The sequence below is a fragment of the Gopherus flavomarginatus genome, chromosome 10 (genome assembly GCF_025201925.1).
Source record: "Gopherus flavomarginatus isolate rGopFla2 chromosome 10, rGopFla2.mat.asm, whole genome shotgun sequence".
NCBI classification, from domain to species: Eukaryota; Metazoa; Chordata; order Testudines; family Testudinidae; genus Gopherus; species Gopherus flavomarginatus.
The window spans coordinates 2304513-2323248 of NC_066626.1; the positions used below are offsets into that span (position 1 = coordinate 2304513).

The 18736-nt window shown below is 44.2% G+C and overlaps 1 protein-coding gene and 1 long non-coding RNA gene across 4 annotated transcripts in view; one reads left to right on the plus strand and one right to left on the minus strand.

The window, feature by feature from the left end:
- LOC127058945 (uncharacterized) overlaps positions 1–18736 on the minus strand; it is an 88738-nt gene that overhangs the window by 38444 nt on the left and 31558 nt on the right. The gene's annotated exons all lie outside the window — the stretch shown is intronic.
- SH3BP4 (SH3 domain binding protein 4) overlaps positions 1–18736 on the plus strand; it is a 159571-nt gene that overhangs the window by 8755 nt on the left and 132080 nt on the right. The window contains exon 1 of one of the 3 annotated variants that reach the window (XM_050969404.1): positions 7833–7987. The exons of the other annotated variants lie outside the window; for them this stretch is intronic. The gene's annotated coding sequence lies outside the window, so the exon portion shown is untranslated. Of the gene's footprint in view, positions 1–7832; positions 7988–18736 lie in introns of those variants that run through there. 3 annotated transcript variants of the gene reach the window in all.

Sequence of the window (18736 nt, forward strand, 5' to 3'; positions counted from 1 at the left end):
AGCTGTAGAGACTCCTGCTCTGAGTTGGGAGGTTCATTGTCCAGTCCTGGGTGTTGGCCGAGATGGCAGTTGCCATGTTTTCATTAACTTTGGATCCGGCCCTCATGCTTTTGTCAAGTGATGCTGGCATGATGCATGTGCTATGGAGCCGTGGAGAGAAGCTGTTTCTCCTTTGCTTCTAGCTTTCCAAGAGAGGGATCATGTGTCAAAGAGCCATCATTTTGAGTGGCTATACAGGCAATTCATAGGTGTGCCAGAGAAATAGTCATGCACATTCTGTCTCCAGACTTCTAAAGAAATAGTCTGATTGACTCAGGGAAAAGATCTATGAGGTACCCTGGATGGCTCAGTGCAGATGTATGGCCAATGTACAGCAACTGTTAGAGAATCCAGGCATAGCATGGTTGCTTTAAAAATGGGCTAGGGAATAAGTCAATTCTCTGATGCCTTATAGACTGATGATTTGGCTGTCATCTGACCATTGTGTTTAGTTCAGTTTACCTCGCCTCATGAAATACATAAGATTGAAAAGGCTTGCTTGCAGAAAAGCAAATAGCATGATTAGAACCATGGCTGAGTTCTGTGTAATGAGATCACAAAGTTGGGATTAATTAGCCTAGAGAGGGAACGTGTGTGAGGGAGGGGGATGTAATGAAGGATATAATAACAAGGGCTTGCTGCTCTTAAGACCCAGCTAAAGGGGTCACTCGGTGAAACTGCAAGCCATTACATCTAAAACTAGTAGAGGGAACCACTATTCAAATACACCTAGATGGTGTATTATTAGGGGAAGCTATTCCTTTGGTCCACTACTTGACTTTTGAGGTATAGGTGTTGCCTACCTTTTGGATTGGAAGATGAAATCAAGAGAGGATACAGCTTGCAAAAAAAAAAAAAGGCTTCAGTGGTGTTGAGATTGAAAGCTACACATCTGTATTAGATTGCTGAAGGGCTACATCTGGATGTAAGTACTCGACACTGAGACACAACTCGGTGTTCTAAACTGTGTTTAAAAATTAACTGGATGACCAAAACTATGAAGGGCGACAAGAAAGATGAGTTTAAAAAGAGCAGTTACTTGAGACGTTAGGTGAAAGAAGAACATCTTTCAGTGGACATGTAGCTTGTCGATCGCAGAGCGACTTGATTCCAGCCTTTGTACTATCGGGCAAGATGGCAGGGAAGCCAGAAAGAAGATGACAGAGCCAGCTAGGTCAGAAACCTCACCAGATTAGCTGGTATCCAAAGGATGGTGGAAGTGTTATAATTATGTCGCAACCACAGAAGATGGAAGGTGGTGGTGGACAGCATTCATGTTGGAGACGTGACTGGGGGAGAGAGTGTGTGGGAGCCAATGTCAAATAGCTTTGGGATTTTCAAAAAAATCTGATCACTCTGCACCTTTGAAACGCTGGTGCTTAACCTCTTCCATGCCAGGATCTAGCAGTATGGGAAGGACAAGTAGGGATGGAGGTGACCCTTTGCCATAGTACGCTTGCAGCTATGCCAGCTGTTAGAAAATGAGAATACATGCTGCTTTTATCAGCAGGTCTTGAAGCACTCTACAAAGGAGGTCAGCATCATTACCTCCACTTACAAATGGGGATACTGAGGCATAAAGTGGGGGAAGTGACGTGCCTGGTGTCATGCAACTGGCCAATCGCAGAGCTGGGACTAGAACCCAGACCTTCCAAGTACCAGCCCAGTGTCCTATACACACTGCCTCTGACTGGTACACGGGGAAGTTTAACCTTGCTGTTTGAAATGGGCATAATCTTGTTGCTTGCAAGGTGCAGGAAGTGATTTCTTCCTGCATCGTGACTTTCCGTGTGTGGGTAGGTGTATGCATTGGAAGACTGCTGTTTTAAAATAGAATTGCTGTTGTTTGTAATCAAATATACATTAGGATAGTACATTATGGAGTGATTAAACCCAGTCTTTGACTCTGTGCTCGACAACATAATTCTATTTTCACTTTAAGCAGAAATTGGTTTGTAAAGCAAAAAGTAATCATCTGCAAACACTTGGAAGGTGGTAAGGTGATAGGGAATAGCCAGCATGGATTTGTAAAGAACAAATCGTGTCAAACTAATCTGATAGCGTTCTTTGATAGGATAACGAGCCTTGTGGATAAGGGAGAAGCGGTGGATGTGATATACCCAGACTTTAGTAAGGCATTTGATACGGTCTCGCATGATATTCTTATAGGCAAACTAGGAAAGTACAAATTAGATGGGGCTACTATAAGGTGGATGCGTAACTGGCTGGATAACCGTACTCAGAGTAGTTATTAATGGCTCCCAATCCTGCTGGAAAGGTATAACAAGTGGGGTTCCACAGGGGTCTGTTTTGGGACCGGCTCTGTTCAATATCTTCATCAACGATTTAGATGTTGGCATAGAAAGTACACTTATTAAGTTTGCGGACGATACCAAACTGGGAGGGATTGCAACTGCTTTGGAGGACAGGGTCAAAATTCAAAACGATCTGGACAAATTGGAGAAATGGTCTGAGGTAAACAGGATGAAGTTCAATAAAGACAAATGCAAAGTGCTCCACTTAGGAAGGAACAATCAGTTTCACACATACAGAATGAGAGGAGACTGTCTAGGAAGGAGTATGGCAGAAAGAGATCTAGGGGTAATAGTGGACCACAAGCTTAATATGAGTCAACAGTGTGATACTGTTGCAAAAAAAGCAAACGTGATTCTGGGATGCATTAACAGGTGTATTGTAAACAAGACACAAGAAGTCATTCTTCCGCTTTACTCTGCGCTGGTTAGGCCTCAAGTGGAGTATTGTGTCCAGTTCTGGGCACCGCATTTCAAGAAAGATGTGGAGAAACTGGAGAGGGTCCAGAGAAGAGCAACAAGAATGATTAAAGGTCTTGAGAACATGACCTATGAAGGAAGGCTGAAGGAATTGGGTTTGTTTAGTTTGGAAAAGAGAAGACTGAGAGGGGACATGATAGCAGTTTTCAGGTATCTAAAAGGGTGTCATCAGGAGGAGGGAGAAAACTTGTTCACCTTAGCCTCCAACAAGAAGCAATGGGCTTAAACTGCAGCAAGGGAGATTTAGGTTGGACATTAGGAAAAAGTTCCTGACTGTCAGGGTAGTTAAACACTGGAATAGATTGCCTAGGGAAGTTGTGGAATCTCCATCTCTGGAGATATTTAAGAGTTGGTTAGATAAATGTCTATTAGGGATGGTCTAGACAGTATTTGGTCCTGCCATGAGGGCAGGGGACTGGACTCGATGACCTCTCGAGGTCCCTTCCAGTCCTAGAGTCTATGAGTCTATGAGCAAGTATTTTTTAACCTGCTGGGATTATTTAGATGAGACTGTAATCTAATTCTTTAATAATAGCATATTATTTTAAAAAAAGAAATGCATTTAAATATCACAAGAAGCCTTTCATTAATTGTATTATAACATGTAAACCTTTCTATGATGAGGCAATTGGTTTGTGTATGAAGTGCTACTTATGCAGCATTGGAGGTCAGGAAAAATATAAACGTAACCTTGTCTAGAAAAAGAGTATCTGCATATAATTTTTTTCCAAGAGGGTGTTGCAAGTTGTAGTGCATTCATATTTGGTACAAAGACTAGGAATTTTTAAAGGCAGATGCCTTTGAAATAAATAGAAAAAATACATACCTAATTCCTGTGTTCTGATGCTCTTGCTATATTTTTTCCCCCATTCTCTCCCCCCCCCCCGCCTTTTGCTCCCATCCTTAGTGACTGAGCTTTGCAAACAGCAGGCAAGCTGGATATTTACCTATCTCAAGTCAGGACCCTGGCTGAACTTTATTGGAAAGGGTATAATATTGTTCAACAGCATTGGGGTAGAGAGCTCTCAGGGATTTCTTGAATAAAAGCTGGAACATTGGACAAGGTTTTCAGAAAGCCTGACCAACACAGACAAGCACAGTAGTTGCTGTTTGCAAGTAGTTTTCTGCCCATAGTGATATCTGAAAGAACACTTACCTGCTGCTGTAGCTCACTGGTGAATGGATGGTAAGGGTCCCTCTCTGTGTCTAATCCACAGATGCAGTGAGTCTGTCACTGCCCCTATGCTAGGGACCTTCTTTCTGCGTAGCTTAAGCTGTAGCAGCTCATACTTGTAGCTCTGGAGATCCCTGGTGTGTTGGCTCAGATGGTGGCCGTCATTGTGGGTAAATGTTGACTTCTTGGTGACTAACTGGTACTGGCTCACAACAGGAGGATCAGTCCCCAAAACCTACTTGTGGTTATTCCAGGAAAAAAATGTCATTCATTGTAGTTGTTGCATCTGCTGGGCTTCCCAGTCTCATGTAGTTTTGTTAGGGGACAAGAGTCTGGATTAAACATCTTCCTATTGTCCCATCTCCTAATATAGTGATGTCAATGGGACCTTACTGATTTGCACCAACCAAGGATCTGGCCTTGTATCTTGACAAGATAGCAGTGGCTGCCCAAGTAATGCCATGCCTGTGTGCTTTTATAGGGGAGCCTGGCTACAGAGTGAAATGTTAATGGTGCAATTCTAGGCCACTTTACTGTGCAACGTTTCCCTTTGCAAGGTATTTTTATGTGCTTGCTGTTAGCGTTGTTTGTTGCATGGCAACTGTTTGAGTCCAAGTTACATACCAGATGTTGACTGAGTGATGGAGCCGGGTCAGGGCAGACGAGAAGGGCTGTGGAATGAGTGTGTATGTATCACTTCCAGCAACTGACTATTATTTATATTACAGTACTACATAGACGCTGAAGCTCTATTGTGCAGGGCCTGTACATACACAGGGAGATACATACCCTGCTCTGAAGAGCGGGCAGTCAAAATAACCCATGCAGACAATGAGTGGGTTGGGAAACAATTCATAGAAGGGTAAAGTGTCTTAGGCAAGATCTCACATCAGACCAGTGGAAGAGCCAGTAGCAGAATCCAAGTGCTTATAGTTCACTGTTCTATCCACTGGGACGTGGTGCTTCCACACATTCAGCGCACATGAATTCTCTCAGATGCTAATACATAAACTAAAGAAGTACTTGAACAGTAAGATGCTGATCAGTCAAGCTGGTAACACTGTCTGCGTGTTACCAGGAATTGCTGTCAAGTGAGACTTCTTAAATTATAAACAGTGTTTAGTTTTTCTCAAGTATTACCTTACCATATATACTCAATCATAAGCTGGTTCATTTATAAGCCAACCCTGCCCTCCAAGACGGATAAGTAAAAATGGAATTTTTTTTATAACCCGTTCATAAGCTGTCATAAACAGATAAGTAAGAATTAATAGAACAGAAGTACTTCATATCTCTTTTGCCTGGAAAGGGTTAACAAGTTCAGTGAGCCTGGCTGTCCCCTGACCAGAGGACCAATCAGGGGACAGGATACTTTCAAATCTTGAGGGAGGGAAGTTTTTGTGTGTGCTGTTAGTTTTTGGTGGTTGTTCACTCTGGGGGCTCAGAGGCACCAGATGTGCAACCAGGTTTCTCTGCAATCCCCCACGATACAGGTTCTTATAGATCCAGACTAGTGAGTACTAGGTAGATAAGACGAGTTAGGGTTGTATTTGTTTTCTTTATTTGCAAATGGAAGGATTTTAATTTGTACTTGTATACTTAGGCTGGGAGGGTATTCCCAGTGTTTATAGCTGAAAGACCCTGTGACATATTCCATCTTAAATTTACAAAGATAATTTTTACTGTTTTTCCCTCTTTAATTAAAAGCTTTTCTTGTTTAAGAACCTGATTGTTTTTTATTCTGGTGTGAGACCCCAGCGGACGGGGTCTGGATCCACCAGGGAATTGGTGGGGAGAAAGGAGGGAAGGGGGAGAGAGAGGTTATTTTCTCTCTATGTCAGGATTACTTTCTCTCTCAGGGAGAGTCTGGGAGGGGGAGAGAGAAGGAGGGGGGAAGGTGCATTTTCCTCTCTGTTTTAAGATTCAAGGAGTTTGAATCACAGTGATCTTCCAGGGTAACCCAGGGAGGGGAAATCTTGGAGAGTCAACAGTGAGCGAAAGGGTTTACTTTCCTTGTGGTAAGATCCAGAGCATCTGGGTCTTGGGGTTCCCCGGGCAAGGTCTTGGGGGGACCAGAGTGTACCAGGCACTGGAATTCCTGGTTGGTGGCAGCGCTACAAGTACTAAGCTGGTAATTGAGCTTAGAGGAATTCATGCTGGTACCCCATCTTTTGGACGCTAAGGTTCAGAGTGGGGAATTATACCATGACATAAGCTGACCCTATAATTTAGAGGTCAGCAAACTTTGGCTCCCGGGCCCTCAGGATAAGCCGTTGGTGGGCCGAGATTGTTTACTTAGGTTTACCTGCGTGCCTGCGGATGCTTGAGGTAAACAAAGTGTCCCGGTACGCCAGCTGCTTACCCTGATGGGCCGGGACAGCAACTGGTGGGGAAATTTTTTGAGGGGGAGAAGCTGGGAGTCAGGGGAGTAACCCCCTGTGACCACCATCCACATGACCCCACCGCTAGCCTGGGACCCCCACACACTCCCCATCCCATCCCTTCCCACCTTATCTGGGGAGGGCCAGAGGAGGATGTCTCTGACCTGGCTGCAGCCTGCTCCAATGGGCCGGGTGGCCAGAAGCAGAGAGATGCTGGCCCTGCCTCTTCCCTTCTGTCTTTGCTGGCTGTGCTGCCTCTCCCTGCTCCCTCTGTTGGGGAGAGGGGCTGTATTCCACCTCTTCCGCTCTATACCCATTCATAAGCTGACTCCCTTCTCTGGTGCTTCTCTTTTTTACTAAAAAAATTCGGCTTATGAACTGCTATATACAGTATATATTTGTAAGGAGCAGATTGCTATACACAGCTGTAATTTTGCCTGGCTTTCTCTAGAAGAACTGGAATTGCTACCTACCATTTTTTTTCCCACATGTGAGTAAAACATGAATACAACATCTGTATTAACCCCGCTAACACGCCAACATTCAGGTCCTGGGTTTTCATCGTCAGGGGCTGCTGAAGGTGCTGTAACATCTTTTAATCCATGGAGGGGATGAAGAATGCGGTCAGGGTGCTGACACGAGACCTCTCTCTCCTCTTCCCCTTCTCCCCCCTCCAAATCCTCGGTATATGTGATTTTGAAGAATAACATTGGTTGACTTTAATAAATGTGTGTGTGTCAGAGGGCACCACTCCAGCTCTTGGTGACTGTTTTCTCTTGCAGCATTCACCACTGAGGGTATGAATCTGATATACATACCTGGAGTACCCAGAAGGTTCATGTATCGACATGAAGGACAGCCCTGTGTGTAATTAACAAACTGCAGAATGTGTAACTTTTAGAGATATGAATTACAGCCCATGTTCTGTTAGAGGCAATAAATAATAAGACACAAAAGTGCCTTCAGGAGCTGAAATGGCTTCTTTTTCTAGTTATTGTAGATGCTTTCAAATACTTTTTTTTTTTTTTTTTTTTTTTTGCCCAACTCATTTTCTCTGTAGACTCCCTCCCCTTTCCTCCCGGCCCAAATACTTGCTTCCTGGCAAGGCGAGAGATTTATTCTTAGCATCTCCAACAGTTGAATTTGGTTTTAGTGGGGATTTTTCCTACTCAAATTGTCTTGGCATTTTACCAAGTCATCTGACAATGAAGCAACCTTTGAGCACTCCAGCGATAGGCACAGTCAGTTTTGCATATTAGAGCCTGTTTCATTGAGAGGTGACTCTGAGGATCCTAGCGTTCCCCCTCACATTTGTACCCCAAAAGTGTCATGAGATCCTTAACTTCCGTCTGTTGACACCAAGGAGATCTCTGTTTGCTCTCTCCATGGCAGGATAACCTCTCAGCCTGTGCAGCACTGACCCTAGCATGAGACTTAAACTCACCACTCTGTGGTCAAGCCCAACGGCATGCTCGAGCAAAGGGTGTCTCAGGAAAAGGGATTTGGTCAACAGCTTGCACGTTCATTAGGGAGCTGATCTATGGTTAAGGTTGAACTAGCTTCCTGTTAAGCCGATGTTACCGTCTCATGACTTGTTTTTAGTGAGTACTGTGACATTTGGTGGCCGTCTTTGTTACAGCTCCTGGGGTCAAGTGATTTCAGCTTGCTTTATTTTTGTAAATGAAAGTTTCTGTTCCTTGTGCTTGCAGAGAGAAGCTTGCAGTTTTGAACCAAGTGCACACTAAAGGCTCTAAGTAGCCGACAAACACAAAGGACCCTAATGTTTTTCTTAAGATTTCTTTGGGAGGATCTGGGGGGGGTGTGTGTGTGTGTGTGGTTTTTTTTTTTTTATGGTTGAGATTGGCAGTGCTGTTATAAGCTTGATATTTTCAAGCATTTCTCTTCCAAACTTTTTTGGAAATGCAGTGATCTGACACTTTGCAAGCTGTATCTCATCCAAAGATGGTGTTTTTTCTGGGATGCTTGGTTAACAATCAGAAAAGGAGTTTTAAAGTTAAGTAGCTGATTCTCCTGAGTGTAATTCCATTGAGTTCAGTGGAGCTGCTCTTGAGAGGAGCATCAAACCCATGTTGTCTTCAAAATACGTCTGATGAGGTGTTGTTTTGTACTATGGTTAGCGTATGGGGACAGTAATTAAGGATTAAGTTTGCTTTGTGCAAAGCACTTCAGATATCTGGGGGTAGCTGTGTTAGTCTGTTTTCACAAAAACAATGAGAAGTCCGATGACACCTTGAAGACTAACAGATTTATTGGGGCATAAACTTACATGGGTAAAAAACCCTGAAGAAGTGCCCCAATAAATCTGTTAGTCTTTAAGGTGCCACTGGACTCCCCGTTCACTTCAGACACATGCTGTGTGTCACTTCTTAAAATTCACATTAACATGTCTTGGTACAGAAACCCCAAATTTGTTTTATCTGCCTTACTGAGAGATGTCTCTTCAGTATTTTTGGGAGATGAGTGAGGAAATAGTTTGCATGTTAATACACACACCAATTTGTGATGTACTGACCTTAGGTAGGCCAGGGAGTGGTTAACTGGGGCTTACTGAGTTACTAGGCTTCTTGGGAATTAATCTACTGGTAACATGTTGTTTTGATTGTCCTTCACACTTTTGCACAATGTAGGGAGCAGCATGGAGGTTGAATAGAGGGGTTAGGTCTGGTCTAGTCTACAGCAGAAGCTTTTGCCAAAATAGTTTTGTCAATTTGGAATATGATTATTTATTTTTAATGACCTTCCTATACTGGGAAAAGCTCTATTGTAGAGGCAGTTTATATTGGAATAAAAGTTCTTTCACTGGTATACCTTATTTTGCTCAGTGAATGGGTATAAGGTAAATGTAGGCTTGGAAGGTTTAGATTTTTATCAGTAAGTATTGATAAACATGCAAACTGATGACCACAGAAATTTACAGGTAGCCAAAGCTAGAAAAGTGCTGCTTGAGAACTTATTAGCATTTGCTTTGAAGCTATTCATTTCACATCTTTTGGTGTGTGATGCTGACGACTGGTTTTAATGGTTATGAAGTTTTAACTTCTTGAATCTCAATGTCTGCTGTCACTCATTATTGTCTCTCCCATTGCCCCATAATTTCCTGCAACTGTAAAAATTAAAAATGCAGATGTTTTTCACTGAAATTATATAAAATTTAATTCTGCTGTGCCTAGCTGTGCAGACAGAAGCACTCTCTTGGGCCTGTATAAGCTGCATCAACCCTGGGAGGGTTTGCTGGTATAGCTAAAGGTATGTCTACAGAGCAGCTGTGAGACATAATTGATGGCTTATGCAGATGTACTTAGGTAGGTTCTGCTCGAGGTGAAAACACAGTGCGGCCATGGCAGCCTGAGTGTGGCAGCTCAGGCTGTTCAGATGGAATCCTGGCCCAGGTTGGTGCTTGGTGCTGTCATGGCAGCACCGCTCTTTTTAGGCGCCAGCTGGAGCAGAGCCAGTGTGTGTGCATCTATTGTACTGAGAATTATACCTCCCAATTACAATGGAGACCACAAAAACCTTTCTAGCGTAGACCTGATGGAGGCTGGGCGAGGTTGGAGGAAATGACAAAGGACTGTGTGGCAGTGGAGAATAGACCGGATCTCTTAATGCTTCATTTGCAGATAATCTAGTGTTTGGGGCTTTTTTCAAAGATGTGGAATGTAAGAGAAGTGTCTGGTTGACTGGAGAAGGCTTTAGCTGGATTCCACTGGGAAAGGTTTTCAGCCTTAACTTTTTTGGCCTCACTTTCTTGTGAGGTGGTTACAGGCGGGAGTCTATTGTTAAGGAGTCGTCTTTCTGCTTTGACTGGTTGTTGTGTTTGTGTATGATTATTTTTGCCACTTGATGGTCTTCACTTACTGCTGGGAGGCCAATGAATTGGTAAGGCCCCTAGAACTTTCTTTGATGGTTTAATAAATCAATTTGGGATCTAGTTAGAGATGAAAGCAAGCCAGTCCGCCAGTATGCTGTGCCAGACTGCACTGGCTTCCGCGGCGGGAATTTAAAGAGCTCTGGACTCCCTGCAGTGGCGGGAAGCCCAGAGCCCTGTAAGTCCTGCCCACAGCTTGGTGGCTGGGCTGGGGCTGGGATTTAAAGGGCTCAGAGCTCCCGTGGCAGCAGGGATCTCAGAGCCCTTTAAATCCCACCGGCAGCTCCATCAGCCAGGCTGGGGCCGGGATTTAAAGGGCTCGGGGCTCCCTGCAGTGGTAGGAGCTCCGGGCCCTTTAAATCCATCCTGGAGCTCGGCTGCTGGGCTGGGGCTGGGATTTAAAGGGCCCGGTGCTCCGTGGCAGCCGAGTCCTGGGCCCTTTAATTTGCCCCTGAGCCCCAGGGGCTCTCGGCCACCTCTGCAGCTGGGAGCCCCCTGTTGATTTAAAGGCCCTGGGGCTCTCAGGCACAGCCAGTACTCCAGGGCCTTTAAATCTTGAGAGGCCACACCTCTTCTGGTTGAGGCCATGCCTCTTCTGGATGAGGCCATGCCCCCTGCAGGACTCCAGCAGTACCAGTAAGTCCTGTAAGTTACTTTTCCCCTCTGGATCTAGTGCTAAAAACTTCTAAGCTCATTTACACAGTTATTTTAAGTCTGCTTTATACTGCACGTGATGCTGTTGTACCTGAATCATAGAATATCAGGGTTGGAAGGGACCTCAGGAGGTCATCTAGTCCAAACCCCTGCTCAAAGCAGGACCAATCCTGGTGAAGATAATGCTTGAGGACTATTGGCCGAAGGAATTCATATATTAAAATGTGTCAGATAAATAGAGACAGGGTGGGTGAGGGAATATCTTTTATTGGGCTAACTTGTGTTTGTGAAACAGACAAGCTGACATAGAGCTCTTCTGCAGGTCTGGGTAAATATAGTTATGTATTGCTGTCTTCGTTCACATGATTCTGACAGGTGCATACAGATGGAGGATGAGAAAATAACTTTATAGCTATATTTTCTATATATTTTCAAAATATAGGTTTGAGGCTTAGTTATTTTCTTGTCTGCCTGCATTTGTAGCTTTTCCAGCTTATCTAGGCAGTTACATGGGCTGCAGGGCCAATAAGATCTGTCCATTAGAAATAATCTTAAACTGCCAGTGGAAACTTGCAGTAGGAGAATTCTCCGAGCTACGTCATTTTCTTCACCCTTTTAAATTATTTCCTTCCCATCCGCTATGGTTTCAGGCCACCCTTGCTCTATTGAATGGAACTCTGGGTATACTTCAGAATACTGGCATTCTTTTGACAGGGCCATCTCTACCACAAAATTAAACCATATGGTCTAGCTGACTCAAAATACCTTCGAAGTGTAACTAGGGACGTTTTTCATTATACTGGGATCATTCCCTGTAGTGGTATCGTGCATGTTACAGAGTAACCCGGTATGAAACCATTGCATTGCTCACTGTGTATTCCTCAGACCATAAAATGTCAGAATTCTGACAGTGTAAATACAGTGGTTCCCTGCCTAGTCAACTCCTTCTGACTCTCAGTAAGATCCGAGAGGTCTTGATTGGGAGGTAGACCCTTGAAAGGCAGTTTGTAGGGGGCCTTATCTGAAGAGATGTGGACGTTTCTGTGGAGACAGGATTTCTTAGGGAATAAAACGTCAGTTGAATGACACAGTGACCCTCTATATTTATGGCTCATTCAGCTGAAAAATAATTCAGAAATTAGCTGTTCTAGTTTTACTCACTGATTTGTCTAAGCAGGTCCTACAGGCTTCAGCCAACTTATGATTAGGTTTCCTTTCTTTTGTTACTGAAGTTAGTATTGTCTTTGTATTGCTCTTCCATGCCACCAGAACAATATGTCTTCAGACAGTGCTTTGTGAACCACATGCTGGTCAGTTAACAGTGTGAGAGAACTCCCATGTTTAAAAGGCAGTATTTCAAGAGACAAGCTTTTTTCTAAATGTAGGGGACCATTACTACTTGTGCCTGTTAGTTGCTTAATATTGCAAAATCCTCCTTTCAGACTGTAGTGCTAAATCCAAATTCTAGGCTTCGCTTCACAGTGCATAAACATCAGTGGTTGTTTTCATTTTAAGTTTTTTTCCTTTAAAATCTGTTTTAAAATGAAATCTGAAATAATACAAAATATGTGAAGGCACAGTCTTATGAGGATCTCTAACACTATTTTAAATAAAAAACAAACATGCTGAATCAATGAGCCTCTCTTGAAAACTTTGAGTTAAAGGCTGCTTTCTGTATAATGAAAATATCTATCTTGGGACATCAAGCTTTAGAAATAGGCAGCATAGGTCATGTACTGTATTAAGGACTTGATCCTGTGGGAGTCCCAGAGGCTGTGCTATTGGATGAAAGAGACTAGCAAAGTCCTCACAGGCATTGGGACCCAGTCTCTGATTTACAGGATGGTGTCTCCTAATTACATCAGGATCATCCACTAAGCCCCGCCTGGTGATTTGACACTCCTATTTTATAGCTTTTGCCTGCCTAAGCACTAATGGGCTCAGTTCTCAAATTATTAATGTGTGACTCCACCCACCAGGGAAACTTACTTTCCAAGACTCCATTTGGTTGTAATCAACTTGTTTTAATGCAGGGATTCTCAAACTAGGGGTTGGGACTCCTCAGGGGGTTGTGAGCTGTCAGCCTCCATCCCAAAACCTTCTTTGCATCCAGCATTTATAATGGTGTTAAATATATGAGTGTTTTTAGTGCGGGGGGGGGGGGGTCACAATCAGAGGCTTGCTATGTGAAAGGGGCCACCAGTACAAAAGTCTGAGAACCCCTGTTTTAATGGCTATATCAGCCAGCGAGAGTGCACTTTTCTTTAGAAAATAACTGAAGTACAAATGGAAAAGTTGATTAAAATCAATTATTTAAATTGAGACTTTCCACTTGGTGATTTAAATTGCCTGATTTAAATCAATCTGCCCTACTTTGCTGTAGTTATAAATTGGGCTTTGATCCAGGGGTGGCTCCAGGCACCGGCACGCCAAGCACGTGCTTGGGGCGGCAAGCCACGGGGGGGCGCTCTGCCGGTCGCCGTGAGGGCGGCAGGCAGGCTGCCTTCGGCAGCATGTCTGCGGAGGGTCCACTGGTCCTGCAGCTTTGGCAGATCTCCCACAGGCATGCCGCTGACTGCAGCCTGCGTGCCGTGCTTGGGGTGGCAAAATACCTAAAGTCAGCCCTGCTTTGATCCCAATTGAAGTGATCAGCCATCACTCAATTGTTTTACGTTCTTGACTTCAAATTTGTTGTAGTTTTTGCTGGTGTATCAAAATATACATTGAGAAACAGGATTGAGAAGACTTATTGCTAGATGCTGTTGCATGAAGTCTGTCATGCTGTTATCTTGAATTTTGGCAGTTTGCAGTAGCTGAATATTGCCAAGTTGGCCAAGTGAATAAAAATAATCTATTTCAATTTTGAGTTCAAATTCTGTGTTAATGGGAGAAGTTAAACTTTAACATTTGCCCTGTTCAAATGTTCACATAAAACCAGGAGAAAACTATTGAACTAGCTCCTGTGGTCAGAGAATTGTAAGAGCTGTAATTAAACAAAATGAAACTTTGTTCCTGCAACTGATCCTGCTTCCAAAAAACAGCAACTAGAGGAAAACAAAACAAAAGTCAGCCTTGCCAAATCATTTCCTCACATTCATGGCATTTCCTTTCTTTCTTTCTTTCTCTTCTTACCACCATCTTTCCCAGTGAATGGCATCCTGCCTGACTCTAGCATTTAAAAACTGAAATCAGATCAGTGATACCCAGGGTGGAGCTGGCTTCAAAATGTATGCCCAGGGTTCTCTAGCTGGAAGTCAGGGTAGGCTCTGAACTGTGGAAATTAGTGAGTTGCTCCCCTTCCCTTAACCATGAAAAACAACAATACATTTTGCTCTTGCAAAGGATTTGCAATCAAGAATTTTCTATAATGGCACTGCTGGAAATGAAACTGTAAGCTAACTTGAAGTCTGTAATAAAGCGTGGAAGATATTCCTAATGAATCCAGTCTGTAAATAATTAATTGTTGACAGCCAGAAACACAGTGCATGCAACTGTAACTTCTACCAAAATGATGGTTTGTTCCTGTGTACAGGTATTTGGGGAGATTATCTGTAGTATTAACTGCCTTCAGGAGATGCATTTTCCTAGTATAGTACTCGCTGTCATTTTAATCCACCAAGGGCTAGATTAACTAGGAGAGAAGGTGTACTTTTAAACATGTTGGCTAACATGTTTCAGTTTAGGGTTGACCTGTGCCAGCTAACATGTTTAAAATGCAGCAAGCCCTGTCTACATCACAGTATTCTTTAAACATTAACAACACCTTGTTAAAATACCCTTTTATCCTAGCCTAGGCAAGCCCTTGAAGATTGCTACAGTCATGCAAAAGCAGCTACAGTCAAACCTTGCAATAACGCGCCCCGCCATAACGCGAAATTGCATATAACGCGATCACAGGTTTTCTCCCCTTTAAGGCATAATACTGTACGGTACTATACCAATAGTCCCCAACACCGTGACAAGGGAAAGAAGCTGCAGCCCTGCACCTGTCGGGGACAGAACTCCGAGGCTGTGGGCGCCAGTGCTCTCTGTCTCCAGCAGGCACGGGACTGCGGCTTCTCTCCGGCTTCTCTGGGGCTGCCGGCGCCAGTGTTCTCTGTCCCCAGCAGGCGATCCTTGAAGTAGGAGAGGAGCTGCGGCGCCCTGCCTGCCGGGGACAGAACTCGGGGGATGTGGGCACTGGTGCTTTCTGTCCCCAGCAGGTGCTGGGCCGCAGCTTCTCTCCGGCTTCAAGAGAAGCCACAGCTCCCTGCCTGCTGGGACAGAGAGAACCGGCGTCCGCAGCCCCAGAGTTCTCTGTCCCCAGCAGGTGGGGAGCCACGGCTCCTCTCCCCTGCTGGGCACTAGGCAGCGCACATCAATGCACCGCATTGGGGACCTCTGACAAACCCCACTATACCGCAACCCCGCATTTAGCATGATCGAAGTTTTTGGACCCCAAACATCAAGTTATAGTGGGGTTTCACTGTATTTTATTCACAGCAGTTAGCAGGTAGGTGAAATGTCTGTGAACTGTGTATTTGAGAGGGCATGTAGACATAGTGATTGGAAAAAGCCTAGAGAAAAATGTAATTGAGACTGAAAAAATGGTGCTTACGCCATTTTTAACTTTTGCCACAAAAGCATGTTTAAGAAGAGAAGTTTGGCTTGTAACGTCCCTTCGTGCCCCTCCCCCACACAGACAAGCCAGCCTCAAAAGAACTGTCTTAAATGCTGAAGGCATTACCTGATTTTGCGACATTCGAGTAGAGCTTTGCGCAGATCTTCGCTTCATCGCCAGGAGGAGTGTGTGTGTGTGTGTGTTCTTTTTTAAAAAGAAGTTGACACTTGAGAGGGGTAGTGATCGACACCCCCTTTCTCTGAGTGGGTCTCTGCTCGCTCATCCAGTACTATGTGGTGTACCTTGGGTGAGTGTTACACGGAGGGTGACCAGATGTCCTGATTTTGTAGGGCCAAGCCAGATATTTGGGGTTTTGTCTTACATAGGCACCTATTACTCTCTACCCTGTCCTGATTTTTCGCATTTGCTGTCTGGTTACTCTAATTACACCTGTATACAATGAGAGGACTACGGATCAGACCTCCGGCTGCGGTGAGTGGGTCCTCGCTCTAATGCAGTCAGCGGAGCTACCCTGCTTTAAATCAGCTGAGGGACTGGTCCTCGCTCCTCTCAGAAACAGGGCCTCCCAGAGGATTCAGGGGGCTTGGGGCAAAGCAATTTCGGGGGCCCCTTCCATAAAAAAAGCTGCAATACTGTAGAATACTATATTCTTGTGGGGGCCTGTGCAGAGCCCAGGGCTTGGGGCAAATTGTCCCACTCCCTCTCCCCCCCCCCCCCACCGCATCTGCTGAAAAAGGTCTTGAACCAAAGCACGCACAAGTCAATAAGACTCTTTCCATGAACTTCAGTGGGTTTGGGATCAGATACACTTGCATATTCTACAGGGCTGCCCAGAGGATTCAGGGGGCCTGGTGTCTTCGGCGTCGGGGATCCTTCCACTCTGGGTCTTTGGAGCACTTTGGCAGTGGGTCCTGGAGCAAGTGAAGGACCTGCTACTGAATTGCTGCCGAAGACCCGGAGCAGAAGAAGCTCCGGGTCTTCGGCAGTGGGTTCTTCACTCGCTTCAGGTGTGTTCAGTGGCACTCAAGGGCCTGTTGCTAAAGACCCCCTGAAAACTCTTGTGGGGGCCCCTGCGAGGCCTGGGGCAAATTGCCCCACTTTCTCCTCCACTCCCCCCCCCCCCCGGTGGTCCTGATATTCTATTTCAGGCCTGCGCTAGGGGCTCTTGCTGAGGCATTCAGAAAACTGACTGCAATGTTCTTGTGGTGGGACTCTTGGGTAGTTGTATTAAAATTTCCATTGACTTGGGAAAGACTGGACACAGAGGCTTAGATGGCTGCCACCTCTTGGCAACATTAGATTCTTGGCACTGGTTGTCCAGTTTGTGTCTCTGCCAGCCATTTCCCACTCTGCAGGAAGTAGTGTCCTTGCCAGCTACAGTTGGCGGGGCCAGGCATGGTGTGGATGCAAAAACACAACGCTCACTGAAAATAGCATGTACTGTGTGTTCGCACATTCTCTGTGTATTTGCATGTTGTAACGAATAAGCATTAACTAGCTTTTCAGACCCTATGCATTGGGTTCGATTGGCCAGGTAGAAAACTGGTACGTAGCTTGGTTCGTTCCTTTAAAAAAAGGAATTGCTTAAATCTCTGATTTGCTTGTTGGAGACTGTCAGGTTTCCGTTCTGACAGTCTCCTCCTTGAAAAGCTCTCCCTCTGTTCAGGCTTTTGAAAAACTTTTTAGGCCTTATTGACACATGTGCTTACATGACTTGGACTGGTTTCATTATAAACCTATACAAACCCTTGAGTGGACATCCTCAGCTTAAAATTGATTAAGCAAACTTGAAATAAACTTGACTTTAACCAATTTAGCTCAACTGGCGCAAACGCATCAATACTTATTTTGGTTTATCACATCTGTAGTTAGACTGGTTCAGCTTTCTTGTGCAGATAAGGCCCAACTCAGGGTTGTTACTTGAATCCTTGGGTGAAGATCCCCAGACCTGAGTGATATTGTGGATGTCTCACCTATTTATTTTTCACCTGTTTAGTCCTGCTGTGTGGTGATTTCCTGCAATGGGACTGGTCCATCCAATCCAGCCTCTTTCCTAAACTTGTTTTAAAATTTCCACAGCTGATCAGGATATGGGTGTGGCAGCCTGCTGAGAGACTGTTTTGAAATCTGCACTGTTGAGAAACTGACTTAAAATCGGAAGATCTCCACAGATCTGTGTATAGAGAACTTTAAAGCTTCTTGGAAAAGCCTGCTCAGCGTGTGTATTGTACCATCCTTGAGAATATCTCCTTTTTGTTCTGCATCACAGCTACTCTGCCCCTAGCAGAGGCCTGGATGAAACTCCCTTTTACACTTGTGAATGCTCCTTGGTCATTGCTAGGTAACTGACAGTTGAGAGACAAAGTATTTGCTCCTCGTGGGAGCTAGATGTTGGCTCCACAGCAATGTACCTCAAGTGTCCTGCTTCAGTGCTGCTGGCTAAGATGGTCTTGACCAGTCCCAAAGTCCCATGACGTAGGAACTAGGACTGTTGATTGATTGCAGTTAACTCTCACGATTAACTCTAATAGTAATTTAAAAAAATTAATTGTGATTAATTGCAGTTTTGATTGCACTGTTAAATGATAGAATACCAATTGAAATTTATTAAATATTTTTGGATTTTTTCTACATTTTTAATATTTCAATTGCAATACAGAATACAACATGTACAGTGCTCACTTTATATTATTTATTTGTTACATAACTGTACTCAAAAACAAAACAATGTAAAACTTTAGAGCCTACAAGTCCACTCAGTCCTACTTCTTGATCATGCTGATGATGGGTTCTTCTCGATAACGGTCCAAAGCAGTTCAGATCAATGCATGTTCTTTTTCCTCATCTGAGTCAGATGCCACCAGCAGAAGGTTGATTTTCTTTTTGGTGGTTTAGGTTCTGTAGTTTCCGTATCAGAGTGTTGTTCTTTTAAGATTTCTGAAAGCATGTTCCACACCTTGTCCCTTTCAGATTTTGGAAGACACTTCAGATTCTTAAACCTTGAGTCGAGTTCTGTAGCTATCTTTAGAAATTTTGCATTGGTACTTTCTTTGTGTTTTGTCAAATCCGCAGTGAAAATGTTCTGAAAACAAACATGTGCTGGGTCATCTGAGACTGCTATAACATGAAATACATGGCAGAATGGGGGTACAGTCACAGAGCATGAGACATACAATTCTTCCTCAAGGA